The sequence below is a fragment of the Zingiber officinale genome, chromosome 10A (genome assembly GCF_018446385.1).
Source record: "Zingiber officinale cultivar Zhangliang chromosome 10A, Zo_v1.1, whole genome shotgun sequence".
In the NCBI taxonomy this organism is placed as follows: Eukaryota; Viridiplantae; Streptophyta; class Magnoliopsida; order Zingiberales; family Zingiberaceae; genus Zingiber; species Zingiber officinale.
Window position 1 is genome coordinate 17,221,311 of NC_056004.1, and position 16,499 is coordinate 17,237,809.

A 16,499-nucleotide genomic window follows, 5' to 3' on the forward strand; every position below is an offset into this window, starting at 1 on the left:
TAAATTGGACGACAAGGGTGAAATAGTAAGAAACAAAGCTAGGTTAGTAGCAAAAGAGTTCAGCCAAGTAGAAGAGTTAGACTATGATGAGACCTATGCCCCCGTAGCCAGACTTGAATCAATTAGGATGTTGCTAACCTACGCAGTACATAAAGGATTCAAGCTATATCAAATGGATGTAAAATCTGCATATTTAAACGGGTTTATCAAGGAAGGAGTATATGTAAGTCAACCCCCAGGATTTGAGGACCTGGACCACATAAATCATGTTTTAGGTTAAAAAAAAAGACCCTATATGGACTAAAACAGGCACCTAGGGCTTGGTATGAATGACTATCAAATTATCTAATATCTAAAGGATTTAAACAAGGTCAAATAGATTAAACTTTATTTGTAAAAACTTTGGGAAAAAATATTTTTATAGCCCAAATTTATGTAGACGATATAATTTTTAGTTCAACCAACACTAAATTTTTAAAAGAATTTACCAAGTTAATGGAAAGTGAATTTGAAATGAGCCTAGTAGGAGAACTCAACTTTTTCTTAGGCTTACAAATTTAACAAACTAAAGATGGTATTTACATATTTCAAACAAAATATGCTAAGGAATTAATTAGAAAATTTAAAATAAAATTTTTTAAAAATATAAATACTCCAATGGCTACTAATATTAAAATAGACTCTGACTTATAAGGAAAACCAGTAGACTTGAAATACTATCGAAGTGCGATAGGAAGTCTACTGTACCTAACTACAAGTCGACTAGACATCCTATTTGCAGTAGGTATGTGTGCAAGATACCAATCTTGTGCAAAAGAGTCACACCTAATAAATGTTAAAAGAATGCTTAGGTATATTAAGGGAACCCTAAATGTAGGACTCTGGTACCCTAGGACTTGCACCTTTGACCTAATTGGCTATTCTGACTCAGGCTATGCCGGGTGGAAACTAGATAGAAAAAACATAAGTGGTAGCTGCCAATTTCTAGGTCAGTGCCTAGTAAGTTGGTCAAGCAGAAAGCAACATTGTGTTGCTTTATCCACCACTGAAGCTGAGTACATAGCCTTAGGAGAATGCGCATCTTAACTGTTATGGATGATGCATACATTAAAAGACTATCAATTAGAATATGAAAATACAAAAATTTCAATTGATAATATAAGTTCAATTAACTTAACCAAGAATCTAATTCACCACTCAAGGACTAAACACATAGAAGTAAAACACCATTTTGTAAGGGATCATGTAGCTGAGGGTGGCATTGTACTTAACTATGTTGAGTCTAAGTCAAACCTGACTGGCATTTTCACAAAATCCTTATCTGAACTTGAGTTCAGTGCACTTAGAAGGCAAATAGGAATGTGCTTAGTAGAATAGAGATTGCTTTCAAAATTTATGCCTCCGTTATTCTCTTTCAAAAAAGTTATATTCTTTTACTTGATTTTAAAATTCTAGGAAAAATATTTTTTAAAATTCTAACTTTGTTAGCTTTTTAAAAGTTGGATTTAGCCTAGGAATTTGCCTCCTAAAAAGTATGTACCCCTAGTTTTCAGCTAGAGCATCTCACAAGCACACTAGGATTACATTGCTTGTGTATGCAAAACACTTAGAATGGTGTGAGATGCATAGGGTACTACCTGGACTTAAGAATGCTTATGTCTGTGCATCGACATAAGTCTGGGCAATAAATATCAAAATCATATTAATCAAATTAAGTGACTCATGCTTAGTCAAACTAACTGAAACATTTACTTAATTTGATTATCCAAGTAAAAGCTACTATCTCTTGGTAAACAGCTAGTAGCTGAAAGTTAGACAGTTGTTTCTTGATTTCTGTTACTCATGCTTGGACTCTAGGGATTTTAATCAAGGGGAAGTGAAGAAATATTTTTTATTTTTCACTTGGTTTTTAAAACTTGAATTTTTAAAAATATTATTAAATTAGTTTTTAAACGTGAATTTTTAAACTTGTTTTTAAATTAACTTGTTTTTAAATTAACCTGTTTTTAAACTTCTATTTAACTTGGTTTTTAAACGAATATCTTTAAAATTTTTATACTTGTTTTTTAAACTTGATTCTATAATTATTAAACTTGGTTTGTCAAACTTGATTTTAAAATTATTAACTTAGTTTATTAAACTTGATTTTAAAATTATTAACTTAGTTTGTTACACTTGCTTTTAAAATTATTAACTTAGTCTTTAAACTTGATTATTATTAACTTATTTTTTTTTAACTTGAGTTAAAATTTTAACCTGTTTTTTTAAAAACTTGATTTTAACTTGGACTTGGCTTTATAATCATTAGCTTGGTGATTAAATTATCAAAGTTGGGTATTTTCTTAATATCATTTTTCACAGCTAAAGTACTTAACTTGCTTTTAAAATTATTAACTTAGTCTTTAAACTTGATTATTATTAACTTATTTTTTTTTAACTTGAGTTAAAATTTTAACCTGTTTTTTTAAAAACTTGATTTTAACTTGGACTTGGCTTTATAATCATTAGCTTGGTGATTAAATTATCAAAGTTGGGTATTTTCTTAATATCATTTTTCACAGCTAAAGTACTTAACTTGCAAAATTATTATTTTGACTAAATATTTTTGCTAAATCTTACTAAGCCCTGAACTTCTTACTTTCTCTTATATAAACTACTATTTTCAAGTAAAAGAGCTTTCTTTCAGGGGAGCAAATTATCTTTTCTTTCGTCCCTCTCTCTACTTTATATTTTTGATTTATGGAAAAGAGGAAGAAGAAAGTGAAAATTAAGAGTGAAAGTTAAAGTAAAATGAATGAAAGGGAAAACTAGAACATTTTACTCAATTTACAATTATTTAACATGTTCTAGTTATTGCAATTATTTGACTCTTAATATTGCATTTATGCTTGTTGTGTACTTTTGTTTTACTTAACTTTGAATTTTGTTGCTATAATAAAAAAAGGGAAGATTGTTGGTGCGGGGAACATCCGACAATTGGACCTAAGTTTTGATAATGGCAAAGGGTTCAAAATTAAGATTATTTGTGATCTAATATGTTTGAATGAGCTTGCAGGAAAGTCATAAGTGTACTTAGGCAAAAGTCCTAGCCTCGGTTAGGCAGGTGGAAAACCCTAGGGGTCGGTAACCCTAGGTCTTAGGGGGTGGTAACCCTAGGCGGAAAGTCTTGGCGGGTTGAGGGCTTCAAGCAAAAGTCCTAGAGTCGGGGATTCTAGGTGGAAAGTCCTGGTGTCGCGAATCAGGTGAAAGTCTGAGTGGGTCATGGAGCAGATGTCCAGCATGAAGACCAAAAGACTCAAGCGCCGAGCAAAAGTCTAGTCGGTCTGGAGGACCGGTCTGACAACAGGTATACTCTCCTGAGTGAAGTAGGTGAGGACTTGTTCCTCAGTGAAGGAACAGTAGGTGTCGGTTCGACCTAGGGTTTTCGATTGGGAATCTGAAGTTAGAATCGGACAGTCGGTGACTGTCAAATAATTATATTCATTGTGTTTGATTGTACTAACTCTATTTTGTAGGATATGTTTTTGTATTCTGGACTAACACATTTTGTAGGGATGAAAAAGACCGTTTTACCTCGGATGAAGAGTACCCAAGGCGCCCTCCATGGAGCTTGGAGGCGCCTTGGGTCATCTGCGGAGAAAGCCTCGCAGCAAGGCACGAGGGTGACTCCATGGAGCTTGGAGGTGCCCTGGAGCAAAGGTGCGAGGGCGGCCTCCATGGGTTTGGAGGCACCCTCAGACGGATAAGAAGCGACTTCTTCAGATCTCATCCTTGCTACAAAATCGACGGGGTTGAGGGCGCCCTCCAGGATGTTAGAGGCGCCCTCAACGGGCTTTATAAGCGTGTCTCGAGCAAGAGCTGAGAACAAGACATTCTAAACGATCTTTCAGTTGCGCACTGCCAACGAGATGTGCCAACTAAGCCAGAGCTTGACCTCGACGACCAGAAGCTTTGAATTTGAGATTACATTGTTGTTTGGTATAATTATTACTGCATTTATTATTGTACTTGTTTGTAATATTTCTTAAGCTATAGTGTTTGCACATCGAAAGCACTCTCACGTGCGGGCCTTGGAGTACGAGTCACCACAGGCTCTGAACCAAGTAAATCTTTGGTGTCTTTTCTGTATTTGTGTATTATTCTGCTGCGTTTTATTCCTAAGTCTTCTGAAACGAAAGTGAAAGCCACGAGCGTTATTCACCCCCCCCCCCCCCCTCCTCTCTAGCGCTTTCAATCCAACAGAGGGGATATAATACAATTAGCCATTCGGTTGAATTATCAAGCTACCAATAATGAGGCAGTGTATAAAGCATTAATAGCAAGGTTGCAAGCCACACGACATGTGGGGGCTGCTCGAGTTTTAATCTATTCATATTCTCAACTGGAAGCTCAGCAATTGTCCGGTAAGTTTAAGATTAACAATGAGGGACTCAAGTTGTATGCAGAGGCATTTGATAAATTGAAGGTTGACTTCCAAGAAGTATCTATACAAAAAGTTCCTCTCTCAGATAATTAAACAGCAGATGATCTAGCTAAATTGGCGTCGACCATAATTCAATGGAAGCTGGATAGTCCTGTGGAACAGACATTATTGGTGGCTTGCATTGAAAGGCAAACTGACTTAGAATTACAGAGTGACTGGAGGATGCCAATTATATTATTCTTGCAGCAAGGTGCTCTTCCAGTTGATGGAGAAGAAGCTGTTGGAGTGTATACTGAAAGCCTAAGCTTTGTAGACATTCATTATGAATAAAGAATCACATTTGGTTAAATTGTCTACATTTGTTTGTAGTTGTTCATTTAATTTATATTGTAGATAACATAGTATGTGGTGTCACATACAGAAGATGATGTTATCAGTACCTTATAAAATATAAACAGAAGCTCACGACTAAAATGGAAAGGAATAAACCATTAGAAGGTCGTAGTGTAATTAGGTATTAGTTTATCTTGACTATATAATTACACTAGTACACTCAGAGTGTATTGAGTAGGACCATTTGAGGTCCTTTCTTTTATACTGACTTTATAAAGGAACAAAGACCTCAGTTATTATGGAAGTGTGTGCTCTTAATCCTAATGTAATAACAAGCACATATATTTGATATTTATTTCTTTAATTTATCAATGGGTGAGATTTAGTTCGTTGAATCAATAAACCCGATAAGTTGGGAAATGGTATCACTTATAGTGTGTGTTGTTGATTATAGAAGGAAACTGTGTCCTAGAGATACTAGGTTGATAATGTCCTCAAGAGGAGCTCATAAAGATTATCATGTTAAACCCTGCAGGTGGACTTAGTCCGACATGATAATAAGGTTGAGTGGTACTACTCTTGGACTTAGATATTAATTAAATGAGTTGTCAGTAACTCACTTAATTAGTGGACATTCGATATCTTAAACACAGGGAGACTAACACACTCATAATAAGAAGGAGCCTAAAAATGTAATTTGGGATTGGTGCGGTAGTTCAATGATAGTTCTCTAGTGGAATGAATTATCATTGATAAAATTAAGTTGTGTGTTCGGGGCGAACATGGGATGCTTAATTTTATCGGGAGACCAAAATCAATTCCTCCTCTCGGTCCCTATCGTAGCCTCTTATTTATAGAGTTCTATACCCACCTATACCCACCTTCTATACCCACCTAAAGGGGGCCGGCCAAGCTAGCTTGGGAACCAAGCTAGGGCCGGCCTAAGCTTGGGTTTAGGGTGGCCGGCCCTAGCTTCAACCCAAGCTAGTAGGGCCGGCCATAATTAAATTAAAAAGGATTTTAATTTTAATTTTTTATTATTATGTGGAAGATATAATTTAAAGAGAATTTAAATTAAAATATCTCTCTTGTAAAAGATCTACAAAAGATTAAAGAAAGAGATTAGATCTCTTTCCTTATTTGTAGATTGGAGAGATGTTTTATTTTCTCTTTAAAAAATTATTCACATGTTGATAAAATTAAAATTATAGAAATTTCCTTTTATCAACTATGAAGAGATTTTAAAGAGAAATTTTATTTTTTAAAATTTCCGGAAATAAATTAGGAAGTTTTAATTGTTGATTAAAACTTGTCTAATTTATTTCCTCTAGAAGTGGCCGGCCATTAGAGATCAAATTGGGAAATTTTATTTAATTTTTCTCAATTAAATCATGTCAAGGAAATTAAGGAAATTTTATTGTAATTAAATTTCCTAATTTGCCTAGGCCAAGGAATATAAAAGAAGGGTGAGGGTGCCTTCATGAGACATAACATCTATTATTTCTCTCCTCTTTTGTTCCTTGGTGTGTGGCCGGCCAACCTCTCCTCTCTTCCTCTTGTGGTGGCCGAACTCTCTCTCTCCCTTGGAGCTCTTGTGGTGGCGGATACTACTTGGAGAAGAAGAAGAAGAAGGAGAGAAAGCTAGCATCTCTTGGAGCTTGGTTAGTATTTAGATTTTCTTCCTTGGTGAAGCTTCCTCTTTGTTGGCCGAACCTAGCTAGGAGGAGAAGAAGGTGATTGGTGGTTTCTCATCTCGGAAGATCGTTGCCCACACAACGTTCGAGATTAGAAGATGAATACGGTAGAAGATCAAGAGATTTTTCTACAAGGTATAACTAGTAATTTTATTTCCGCATCATGCTAGTTATTTATGGAAATAATACCAAATACAAGAGGCTTACGTTCTAGTATTTCGAATATGTTTTTCGATGTTGTGTTCTTTTGTTTCTTTCTTTTCCTTGTGATTTGATTGTTCTCTTTGGTTAACCTAAAGTTATTTTAGGAAATTAAATATTAGCTTTCTATTAAAGGTTTTGTCTAGTCGGTGGTGGTTGCTCCCATATCCAAGAAGGCCATGTGCCTCGCCACGTCAGTACTGGGAACCTTTTATGGAAATTAATATTTAATGGAATTAATAACTTAAGGAGACTTGGGTCGAACGTGTTAAGTTCCGCAGGAGATCCAAGTCAAAACCTAAAAGAACAAATATATTAAGTTTTGGATCAAACGTGTTAAGTTCCGCAGGCGATCCAAAATTTAATTTAAAAGAACACATGGTAGCTAGGAAAAGGTTCAGATCTTTGTACAAAATTTTTGTACAGTGGAACCTATAGGTTTTCCGAGTAGCAACCAACAATTGGTATCAGAGCTAGGGTTTTGCCTCTGTGTATTTGGTATTTAGTTTAATTATGCACATGTCATACATAATTTAGGCAGGTTAATAGTAGGATGTGCTAACTTTGTGGATGCAGGATCCAACTATTATGGTTTTTAGTTATTATGTGTGTGATTGGACCCTTGGACATATCAAGGGCATTAATATGTGTGTGCATGATTGTATTAAAATACAGCAGGAGCTGTATTTAGTTTTTATTAGGATTTTATTTTTGATCTAGATACATGTACATTCCTTTTATGGAATATAGGATCAAAATGTAAAATTCTATTTATGTCGCGGATCGAATCTTGCAAAGCGTGGAACCTTCTAAGGACCAGAGGCGCAGCGGAACTAGGAGCAAGATGGATGCAACAGCTAGACCCGGAGGTAATGGCCGAATATGGCAGCAGCTTGGGATGACAACACACGGAGGACAATTAGAGATAAAAGCCATAATAGTTGAAAATTAAATTTTCTATTTATTGCTTTTATATTGTGCTGTGTGTGCATGTTAGTTTACAAGTTTAGTAGGCTAGCATAGTTAAAATTCCTCATTTATAAATAACTAAGTGGGAGAGGGATTTTTAAATAAATCCCATGGTCTCCATTACTGGTTTGTAAGTGATGCAAACAAGATTGCGCGTTGGCTCTGAGTGCCTTCCTCCATAACGGATGAGCTTGTTTGCGGATCACTAGAACAGACTTCCATTTTTGGATGACTATAGGAAGTTAATTAAGAGCGTGTGATCTTCCCCAACGGAAGGGGCATAATCTTATTAATGGACTTAGTGTCAAGTAATGGTATACACTTAGACACATCTAATAGTATCCTCCCAGAGTCACTACTATTATTTGTGTGACCAAATAATACCAACTATTAATTTTATTTGTCAAAAGTTAGGTTGACAAGATAATAAAATTAATGGGTTAAAACCCTCCTTTTACAAATGTTGAATTTGTATACGTCCACACTAACGTGGCATACAAAATTCACGGTGTTATGAGGTGTTGGTTAATTTAAAATAGTATTGTTTGAGGAATCAATATTATTCTAAATTTAGAGTTCTGACCAAAAGTTATTTGTGATTCTTAGGATGACTTTCAACCCACTGTCCATCATACTTCAACAAAATAGACTTACTGGACCTAATTACATAGATTGGAAAAGGAACCTGGACATTGTTCTGACTGCTGAAAGCTATAAATTTGTACTGACTGAGCAGTGCCCTGAAGCACCTACTGGTGAATCTACCCAAGAGGAGATTGAATATCATAGGAAATGGGTAAAAGCAGATGAGATGGAGCGGTGTTACATTTTGGCTTCAATGTCAAATGTATTGCAACATCAGCATCAAGATTTACCAACAGCTTATGATATTATGAACAATCTCAAGGAGCTCTTTGGTCATCAGGATAGGGCTTCTAGACAAGAAGCTATGAGAAAGATAATGACAGCCACCATGCAAGAGGGTACTCCTGTAAGGGATCATATCCTAAAGATGATGGCTTATCTGAACGAGATACAGATCCTTGGAGGAGAAATTGATGGGAAACCCAGATCGATATGATCCTCCAAACGCTACCTAGAAGTTTTGAGCAGTTCCGCCTGAACTATAATATGAATAAAAGGATTTATTCATTAGGGGAACTACTGACAGAACTTTAAGCAGCAGAAGGATTATTTCGTCACAATTCTCAAATTCACTTTGCTGAAAATGGTTCTACTTCTAAACCGAAAGGAAAGAAGAAGAAGAAACAAGCTGGCTCAGCAAAGAAGGTTCTGAGTACTGGATTTAAAGCTGGAGTGAAGAAGCCGAAGGGCAAATGCTTCATCTGCAAGCAGGCAGGACATTGGAAGGCGGACTGTCCTCGTAGGAACCAAAACAAAGGTATATCTCATGCTCTAGTTGTTAAAACATGTTTAGCGGTGTTATCTATCAGCACCTGGTGTGTAGATACGGGAGCCACTAACCATGTCTGCAATTCCTTGCAGGGGTTCCAGGAAACCCGACGACTATCTGAAGGGGCAATGCTACTAAGGTGGCAGCTGTTGCAGTGGGAGACGTCTACTTGTCTTTTAGTAGAAATAGAAATTTGATTTTAAGAAATTGTCTTTATGTACCCAGTTTTAGAAAAAATTTAATTTCAGTTTCTAAACTGTTTTTAGATGGATATTCAGTTTCTTTCAGTAACGATGTAGTTATTAAAAGAAATAAAGTGATTATCTGTTCTGGTGCATTAGTTGGCAATTTGTATATTTTAAATTCAATTTCTTCCACAAAGCAAAACATGGAAATTTATAACTCATCTTCTAATTCTAATAAGAGAAAAGAACCTTCAGAAATGAACCAAGCATATCTTTGGCATCTAAGACTTGGTCATATTAACTTAAGTAGGATTCAGAGGCTTATAGCCGATGGACTTTTGAGTTCATTAGAGTTGGAAAATTTTTCAACTTGTGAATCTTGCTTAGAAGGAAAAATGACCAAGAGGCCGTTCAAAGCCAAGGGGTATAGAGCCAAAGAAGTGTTAGAGTTGGTTCACTCTGATTTGTGTGGTCCTATGTCTGTCCAGGCAAGAGGAGGTTTTGAATATTTTGTCTCTTTCATAGACGATTATTCAAGATATGGATACATTTACCTAATGCGCCGCAAGTCCGAGTGCTTTGACAAGTTCAAAGAATACAAGGCTGATGTGGAGAAACGATTAGGTAAAAGTATCAAGACACTACGATCTGATCGTGGTGGCGAATACCTCTTAGGAGAGTTTAGGAATTACTTATCAGAGGCTGGGATTCAATCCCAATTGTCTGCACCTGGAACACCCCAACAGAATGGTGTAGCAGAACGAAGGAATATGACTCTTATGGAGATGGTTAGATCGATGATGAGTTATTTAGAATTACCAAATTCATTTTGGGGATATGCTCTGGAAACAGCAGTATACGTTCTGAACTTAGTACCTTCTAAATCAGTTTCTTCTACTCCCACAGAATTGTGGAATGGCGAAAACCAGTCTAAGACATATTCGGTTGGGGTAGTCCGGCACATGTGTTGAAATCGATCTTGATAAGTTAGAATCTCGTCTGAAGTTCGCGTGTTTGTAGGATATCCCAAAGGCGAAAGGTGGTTTATTTTATAGTCCTAAAGACCGAAGGTCATTGTTAGCACCAATGCCCGCTTTTAGAAGAAGACTATATAATGGATCACAAGCCCGATGTAAAGTTGTTTTAGAAGAACTTAGAGAGGACACGTCTACTTCAATACCAACGATACAAGATGAAGTACCACAAGAGGCGCAACACGTGTCACACATGATACACAACCACGGATAGTGCCCGTCGTAGTGGGAGGGTTGTAATGCAACAGAAGATTCATGTTTTGGGAGAGTCTTGGACTTGATCCCGCATGGCGTGAACTGATCCTGAACATATAATTGAAGCACTCAAGATATAGATGCACATCTTGGCAAAAGGCAATGAATTAGAAATAGAGTCCATGTACTCTAATAAGGTCTGGGAGCTTGTAGAACCACACGATGGTGTAAAAGCCGTTGGATGCAAGTGGATCTACAAAGGAAAAGAGGGAGACGGAAGGTAGAAACCTTCAAAGCTAGGCTTGTTGCAAAGGGTACACTCAAAAGAGGGAATCGATTATGAGAAACCTTTTACCGGTAGCATGCTTAAGTCTATCAGGATACTCTTATCCATCTTTGCTCATATGGATTATGAGATTTGGCAAATGGATGTCAAGGCGACTTTCCTTAATGGAAGTCTTGAAGAGAACATCCATATGAAGCAACGGAAGGGTTCATTGAAAAGGCAAAGAGCATCTAGTGTGCAAGCTCAATCGGTCCATTTATGGACTGAAGCAAGCTTCAGGTCTTGGAACATCCGGTTTAATGAAGTAATCCAGTCATATGGATTTATTCAAAGTCCGGATGAGTCTTGTGTATATAAGAAGTGTAACGGAAACGTGGTGGTATTTCTTGTACTATACGTAGATGATATTTTGTTAATTGGCAACAATGTCAAGGTATTATCAGACGTAAGGGTATGGTTGTCCAAACAATTTGATATGAAGGACTTAGGAGATTGTGCACACATTCTTGGGATCAAAGTTATAAGGGATCGTAAGAAAAGAATGTTGTGTCTGTCCCAAGCTTCATATATAGATACAATCTTTGCTCGTTTTAGTATGCAGGATTCCAAGAAAGGTTTCTTACCTTTTAGACATGGAGTAGCTCTATCTAAAGAGATGTCTCCAAAGACGTCGAAATAGATAGAGGACATGAAAGCAGTTCCTTATGCTTCGGCTGTAGGAAGCCTAATGTATGCAATGCTATGTACGAGACCTGATATCTGTTTTGCCGTGGGCATGGTCACCAGATATCAGAGTAATCCTGGACAAGGACATTGGACTGCGGTAAAGCATATATTAAAGTACTTGAGAAGGACTAGAGATTATATGCTAGTTTACCAAGCAGACGATCTGCTCCCTGTGGGTTACACGGATTCAGATTTCCAATCAGATAGGGACAATAGTAAGTCTACATCAGGCTATGTGTTTACTTTAGGAGGTGGAGCCATTTCATGGAGGAGTGTTAAGCAGAAATGCGTATCGGACTCAACCATGGAAGCTGAGTATGTAGCAGCCTCTGAGACAGCTAAAGAAGCAGTATGGCTCAGGAACTTTCTAATGGACTTAGATGTGATTCCTGGTTTGCCCAAAATCATCACAATTTATTGTGATAATAATGGTGCAGTTGCAAACTCGAAGGAACCATGAGCCCATAAGGCAAGTAAACATATAGAGCGCAAGTACCACCTGATACGAGATATCGTGAAGCGAGGAGAAGTTGTCATCGCCAAGATTGCATCAGCAGATAACCTGGCAGATCCTTTCACTAAGGCCCTTCCGGCGAAAGCTTTTGATCGGCATGTGGAGGGAATGGGAATCAGATGTATGGTAGAAGATATGGCAGCTTAGTCATTAGTATAAGTGGGAGATTGTTGGAGTGTATACTGAAAGCCTAAGCTTTGTAGACATTCATTATGAATAAAGAATCACATTTGGTTAAATTGTCTACATTTGTTTGTAGTTGTTCATTTAATTTATATTGTAGATAACATAGTATGTGGTGTCACATACAGAAGATGATGTTATCAGTGTTGGGATCGTTCGTACGCGGCTAGAGAGGGGGGTGTGAATAGCCGACCCCAAATCTCTCGTTTCTTCCTACAATTCGTTAGCGCAGCGGAAAAATAAACTAGAAACGAAAGGAAGAATATCAAACCTTAACACAGCGATGTACGAGGTTCGGAGATGATGCTCCTACTCCTCGGCGTGTCCGTAAGGTGGACGAACCCAATCAATCCGTCGGTGGATGAGTCCCCGGAAAACCGGCTAAAAGATACTCCTTGTGGGTGGAGAAACCTCGCCACAATAACTCGCAACAGCAAGATAGAATACAAGGAATACAAGAAGTAAATACAATGAATGTAACAATACAAGCTTGCCTTCTTGTCGTCGACTGAAGTCCTGGAAGCAACAACTTCACGGACGAATGCCAACAAGCAGCTCAGCCGAAAGAAACCTGTCGGGGAAGCTCACGCGAAGCTTCAGCAGCGGTTGAGCTCAGCAAAGCTCGGAGCACCAGAAGAAGCAGAAGCTTCAGGCAGGAGAGAACTTCCAGAAGGAAGAAGAAGTAGCAGAGAGAGAGTTCTCACCGAAGTCCTGTAGCCCTCTTTTATACCTGCGAAGAAGACAGCGGAGAAACTAGCCATTGCGTCGCAACGGCTAGAACCCTGATCGGTGGACGATCGGGAAGAAGCATCAGTCACTGATCGGTCCATGGACCGATCAGGACCTCTGATCGGTCCACGGACCGATCGAACTCTGATCGGCAGGGACCGATCGGGCTTCTTGATCGGTCCCGACCGATCGGCCCCTCGCGCCTCGCTCTGTTGATCAACTCGATCGGTCACGGACCGATCGGTTATCCTGTATACTGCGATGTATTCTTGATCGGTCACCGGACCGATCAAAATATCACTGGATCGATCACCGGATCGATCCACTCATGGTTTTCTCCCAAACCAAGTCCAAACCAACATCCGGTCAATCTTGACTGTTGGTACATTGCGCCTAGCATCCGGTCACTCCCTTGACCTGCTAGGACTCCCCGCTAAGTGTCCGGTCAATCCTTTGACCCACTTAGACTTTTCTCTCCGTGCCAAGTATCCGGTCACTCCTATGACCTACTTGGACTTCCCATCACCGGATGTCCGATCACCCTTGATCCATCTGGATTTTCCTCCCGGCTTCACTCACGGGACTTTCACCTAGCTTCACTCACTAGGGTTTTCACTGCCTAACATCCAGTTAGGACTTTCTCACTGCTTGGCTTCACTCACCAGCCACTCATCCAGGACTTTCCCACTGCCCGGCTTCACTCACGGGACTTTCCACACCGCCTAACATCCAGTTAGGACTTTCCCAATGCCTAGCTTCACTCAGGACTTTCACACCGCCTAACATCCAGTTAGGACTTTCCCAGCCAATTACTGGGACTTTTCCCGTGCCAAGCTCCCTGCTTGGACTTTTCCAGTGCCAAGTCTCCATACTTGGACTTTTCGCTTGCCAAGCTCCCTGCTTGGACTTTCCCAGTGCCAAGTCTCCATACTTGGACTTTTCAGGTCAACCAGGTCAATCCTTGACCTAGGGTTGAACCAATAATCTCCCAACCATCTATTCTTGTCTCAAATCAAGAATAGAACTCTCTCACGAGTGTCAAACATCAACATGCAACTCAACTAGGTCAACCTTGACCTAAGGTTGCACCGACAATCTTCCCAAGTCAAACATCAAAATACAACTCGAGTCAAGTCACCTCGAGTCGGGTCAACCAGGTCAACCTTGACCTAAGGTTGCACCAACAATCAGTACCTTATAAAATATAAACAGAAGCTCACGACTAAAATGGAAAGGAACAAACCATTAGAAGGTCGTAGTGTAATTAGGTATTAGTTTATCTTGACTATATAATTACACTAGTACACTCAGAGTGTATTGAGTAGGACCATTTAAGGTCGTTTCTTTTATACTGACTTTATAAAGGAACAAAGACCTCAGTTATTATGGAAGTGTGTGCTCTTAATCCTAATGTAATAACAAACACATATATTTGATATTTATTTCTTTAATTTATCAATGGGTGAGATTTAGTTCGATGAATCAATAAACCCGATAAGTTGGGAAACGGTATCACTTATAGTGTGTGTTGTTGATTATAGAAGGAAACTGTGTCCTAGAGATACTAGGTTGATAATGTCCTCAAGAGGAGCTCATAAAGATTGTCATGTTAAACCCTGCAGGTGGACTTAGTCCGACATGATAATAAGGTTGAGTGGTACTACTCTTGGACTTAGATATTAATTAAATGAGTTGTCAGTAACTCACTTAATTAGTGGACATTCGATATCTTAAACACAGGGAGACTAACACACTCATAATAAGAAGGAGCCCAAAAATGTAATTTGGGATTGGTGCGGTAGTTCAATGATAGTTCTCTAGTGGAATGAATTATCATTGATAAAATTAAGTTGTGTGTTCGGGGCGAACACGGGATGCTTAATTTTATCGGGAGACCAAAACCAATTCCTCCTCTCGGTCCCTATCGTAGCCTCTTATTTATAGAGTTCTATACCCACCTATACCCACCTTCTATACCCACCTAAAGGGGGCCGACCAAGCTAGCTTGGGAACCAAGCTAGGGCCGGCCTAAGCTTGGGTTTAGGGTGGCCGGCCCTAGCTTGAACCCAAGCTAGTAGGGTCGGCCATAATTAAATTAAAAAGGATTTTAATTTTAATTTTTTATTATTATGTGGAAGATATAATTTAAAGAGAATTAAAATTAAAATATCTCTCTTGTAAAAGATCTACAAAAGATTAAAGAAAGAGATTAGATCTCTTTCCTTATTTGTAGATTGGAGAGATGTTTTATTTTCTCTTTAAAAAATTATTCACATGTTGATAAAATTAAAATTATAGAAATTTCCTTTTATCAACCATGAAGATATTTTAAAGAGAAATTTTATTTTTTAAAATTTCCGGAAACAAATTAGGAAGTTTTAATTGTTGATTAAAACTTGTCTAATTTATTTCCTCTAGAAGTGGCCGGCCATTAGAGATCAAATTGGGAAATTTTATTTAATTTTTCTCAATTAAATCATGTCAAGGAAATTAAGGAAATTTTATTGTAATTAAATTTCCTAATTTGCCTAGGCCAAGGAATATAAAAGAAGGGGTGAGGGTGCCTTCATGAGACATAACATCTATTATTTCTCTCCCTCTTTTGTTCCTTGGTGTGGCCGGCCAACCTCTCCCTCTCTTCCTCTTGTGGTGGCCGAACCTCTCTCTCCCCCTTGGAGCTCTTGTGGTGGCCGGATACTACTTGGAGAAGAAGGAGAGAAAGCTAGCATCTCTTGGAGCTTGGTTAGTATTTAGATTTTCTTCCTTGGTGAAGCTTCCTCTTTGTTGGCCGAACCTAGCTAGGAGGAGAAGAAGGTGATTGGTGGTTTCTCGTCTCGGAAGATCGTTGCCCACACAACGTTCGAGATTAGAAGAGGAATACGGTAGAAGATCAAGAGGTTTTTCTACAAGGTATAACTAGTAATTTTATTTCCGCATCATGCTAGTTATTTATGGAAATAATACCAAATACAAGAGGCTTACGTTCTAGTATTTCGAATATGTTTTTCGATGTTGTGTTCTTTTGTTTCTTTCTTTTCCTTGTGATTTGATTGTTCTCTTTGGTTAACCTAAAGTTATTTTAGGAAATTAAATATTAGCTTTCTATTAAAGGTTTTGTCTAGTCGGTGGTGGTTGCTCCCATATCCAAGAAGGTCATGTGCCTCGCCACGTCAGTACTGGGAACCTTTTATGGAAATTAATATTTAATGGAATTAATAACTTAAGGAGACTTGGGTCGAACGTGTTAAGTTCCGCAGGAGATCCAAGTCAAAACCTAAAAGAACAAATAGATTAAGTTTTGGATCAAACGTGTTAAGTTCCGCAGGCGATCCAAAATTTAATTTAAAAGAACACATGGTAGCTAGGAAAAGGTTCAGATCTTTGTACAAAGTTTTTGTACAGTGGAACCTATAGGTTTTCCGAGTAGCAACCAACAGAAGCATGCATGCTCAGAAAGAGGGCTACCAGGTATACTATGATTGGGGATAATCTTTATAAAAGGGCTTTCTCATTTTCTCTACTCAAACGCATTAGGCCCAAGGATATGTAGTACATTTTATAAGAAGTACATCAGGGTTCTTACGGTAATCATATGGGGGGGTCGATCTCTTGC